The following is a 4038-nucleotide window of genomic DNA, read 5'->3' as shown; positions in this document are numbered from 1 at the left end:
ACATTAAGACAAGTCTAATGATTGCTAATCCTATGACCAAGGCATTAGTGCCTAAACACTTTACAGATTTTGTAGTAGATATGGGTTTATGTAAAGTTTGATGTAATGGTCAGATTATGTTAGACACTTTTACTTATTTATTTAAATGATCATGATCTTTATTTATTATGAATATTTCTTATTTTATTTAATGTGTACACATTTTATTTAATAAATATGAGATATTATGTTGGACCATTTAGTTATAAACTTTTCTAGTCTATTCCATACTTTTGCACCTATTTGGATGATGTTACTAGTGTTGTGACTATGGAAGGGAGTATGTCATTATATGATGTATAACCGCCATGATCCACATTAGTGGTTTTGTTTAAATATGGTATTATGATTGTGATGACATAAAGTTGATGGGTTTACTTTCCAATACTGCAGTATGATGTTGGAATCCAAATTATGTTTGAGATTGTTATTATGCGGTCATATGGTTTAAGTGAGAGATTGTAGGAATATTCTCTAAATATTCTTTATTATTGTCCCATAGACCAATTAGGAAATTGACATTACCAATCTCTTAGTAATGGATTCCAAATAGGAAACTTACTCCTAGTCTAATTAGGGAAAAGAGTCCTACCTTATTTGACACACCTTGATGGATGGATGCACAAACTCTATAAAATAGGACTCTAGGTCCTTCTACCCTAACGTTATTCTCATTATTGAAGCCATTACCAAGAGATCATTAAGTGGAGTTGTGACAAAAACCTAGAGAATCCATTGTGTTCATGCTTGGGATTGTAGAAAGAATATAATGGCGGCGAATTCTTCATAGTCGATGGTGAACAGTATGCGTCGACCCCTATGGTTTAATTTGTGATTTTATGAATGTATGACAAGATCCTATTGTCATTATATAGTAGGGATTACGTCCTTCATACTCATCCTAGTCTATAAGAAGACTTGATCCGAACAATCCTCATCTCTCAATCCATGACACTATTAAGAAGCTTATTGCGGAGAATCCAATGGTTATTCCTCTGCTTACTGAGTCCTAAAAGTCTGGCACCATTGACAATGACCAATGCAGCTGCTGCCCTGTTTGCCTTATCAGCCATTGATTCCAACAATACATGGCAAGGTAGGGGCTCTAAAACCATTGATCAACCTCCTAGATGAGGGATTTAGAAAACAGCATAAGCTTCAGTTCGATGGACATTTGATTTTTTTTACTCTATTTTTAGGATCTTCAGCCAAATAAATCTCAAAATACCCACCCTGAAATTCCTGTTATGTTTTTGTTTGTAAGAGCATCAATCAAAATCGAAATCGGGTCCTTGGATGATACGAGGGTAGCTTTCTCTTTGGCCAATGCGAATCACACTATTGCAAATTCCGGCAAATTTACCTTAAATCGAGAGTTCGTTATAGCCAATAAAAATAGTTGCAAACCGAGACTTTTGGCTTGAATAGTGGCATGTCTAGGAATAGAAGGCTTCATTTGATGTTTGGACACTGAAAGATAGGAGAAAGAAATAGCTGATGTTTCAGGTGATTTGATGGATTTCAACACTTTATCTATGAAAAAATGACAAGGATATGTTGACTTCTGTAGTAAGGAAATAGGAAAAGAAGAAGAATATAAACGATCTAAAGAGCATCATAAGGAGAAAAGAACGCTACCTGGTCATGTGTTGCTGCCCCAGACAAACAGTTGGGTACTGTGATGAGGTCATTGGGGTAAAATCAAACTGAATCTGAAATTTAGGATATGATCAATGACGTTTACGCTAATCAGAGTGGAACAAATGTTTTTCCTGAGTTCTTGAATTGGATGGCATGGAAAATGAAGGTGATTTTAATTAACAGTTCTCCCCCCAGTATATCTAGATTTCAAGTTATTGATAATTTTCTACATGGATTTTGTGCTTTTCATACATGTTACTGCTAGTTAATGTTTTTGTTCCTTCAAGTTTAACAAGTTTCAGTCTTGGAATGGAAATCAGTAATAACATAATGATCATAACTTTCTTGCTGAACTGCATTTGGTATTTTGTTCTGGGCATACTTTTTATTCCATTTGGATGCTTTATCAACTTATACTTGCAGCTAGATTTATTCTCTACTAGTCCAATACTTAATTTACTGTGGGGCTCTAAGTTTAGCTTCTGCTCTAACCATCTGTGCAAAGTTGTTCATGCCTTGAATAATATCGAAATGCATCTTTGGTTCTGAAAATATATGGGGATTTAGTGTTAGTAAAATATTCTGTATATTTATCTTAGCTGTTTCTTTCCCGTCTTATTATGGAACTTTAATGAGTACATGGATAAGAAGGCATATGGAGAGTCTGGCAGATCATGAGCTACAAAGTAGAGATCAAGCATTGTTAGGATGTGCAATTTTTTCTCTCATTTTTTTGACTTGGTCTTCATTTTCATTACATTTGTAATATAAAAAATTAGGATTGCCTTTTATTTCTTCTTGTATATTAGGTATTCCATGCCTATTTTGATATAGGGTTTGGAGTTCTTGGATCTTGACCTTCTGTTGCATTTAAATATTAGCATGATGCAACTATGTCCATAGAATTCTTGTGAATCCTCTTGGCTGCAGATCTAGTAGATAGCAAGGCTTTAAAGCGTCTAATGTGCAGTAGTTGTAAAGAACCTTTCTGTGAGATTTAGCTACCATACTGATGATCATATGAAAATTAATTTGGCTTCCAATGACATCTAGAATGTCCTTTACTACCTTTAGAATGATTTTCCTAACATGGATGTCATGGAAATCTCTGGTTAGATACGTATCCTTGCCTATTGCTTTAATAGCACCTGAGGCTCATTAAAACAAGTCTGATTAAACTATGAAGCTTGCTTAAATTTTACTTACTGCAAATTATAGTGACTGTTTCCGAAAATTTCATTAACTAATATGACAAGAGGAGGAAAGCTCTTCTTCAAAAAGGGAATAGAAATATGCTTATTCATATTACTATGCATTTTGGGTTGCCTTAGAGGGCTTAAATTCATCGTCTCATCATTTCCTATATGTCCATTGGAAAAAAAAAAACTCATTGAATCCTGGAAATTCTTGTAGTAGTAGTTCTTTAAAGTCCTTTTTTAAAATGTTCTGTTTTTTGTAACTAGGTCTCCTCAAGGTCTATTAGGGGAAAAAAGGAAGAAGAATAATAGGAAAAGAAAGGAATCTTCTTAATACTTTCTCTTCAATTTTTGTTGATCTTAGGTTCCAAATTGTTCAGAAAAATTCTGTTCTGATAAGAAGCCGACTATAGTGAACTAAATTGATGGGCATGGTAAGTCTGTAAGGCAATTATCAAAGAAGATTGTGATAAGTTACTCAAGACCAATGTCTCTACACTCCTACAACTTAACATGCTCAAGAACCTTGCTGGATCGGCAGCGGCTGGTTCTCAGTGGGTTCAGTGCACATGCAAGCAACATGGTCACAAGTATCTACATAGTAGCTGTCCTTGGACTGTTCGTATATTCCCTCATGCCACGTGTCGGTCCGCCAATGGTATGATGTTTTTGGGGTATATCAATAGTGACTGTTTCCGAAAACTTCATTAACTAATTAATGTGAAAAGAGGAGGAAAGCTCTTCTTCAAAAGGAGAATAGATATATGCTTATTCATATTACCATGCATTTTGGGTTGCCTTACGGGGGCCTAAATTCATTGTCTCTTCATTTTCTATATGTCCATTGGAAACAAAAACTCATTGAATCCTGGAAATTCTTGCTGTAGTAATTCTTTAGAGTCCTCCTTTTTTAAAATGTTCTGTTTTTTGTAACTTGGTCTTCTCAATATCTATTAGGGAAGAAAAAAGATGAGGAAGAAAAAAGAAAAAATATTCTCTCTTCATCTTTTGTTGATCTTAGGTTCCAAATTGTTCAGAAAATTTCTGCTCTGATAAGAAGCCAACTGTAGTGAACTAGATTGATGGGCATGGTAAGTTTATGAGGCAATTATCAAAGAAGATGTGCATGATAAGTTTCTCAAGACCAATGTCTCTACACTCA

This window comes from Macadamia integrifolia, chromosome 14 (genome assembly GCF_013358625.1).
Source record: "Macadamia integrifolia cultivar HAES 741 chromosome 14, SCU_Mint_v3, whole genome shotgun sequence".
NCBI lineage: Eukaryota > Viridiplantae > Streptophyta > Magnoliopsida > Proteales > Proteaceae > Macadamia > Macadamia integrifolia.
Note: the sequence above shows the minus strand (reverse complement) of the source record.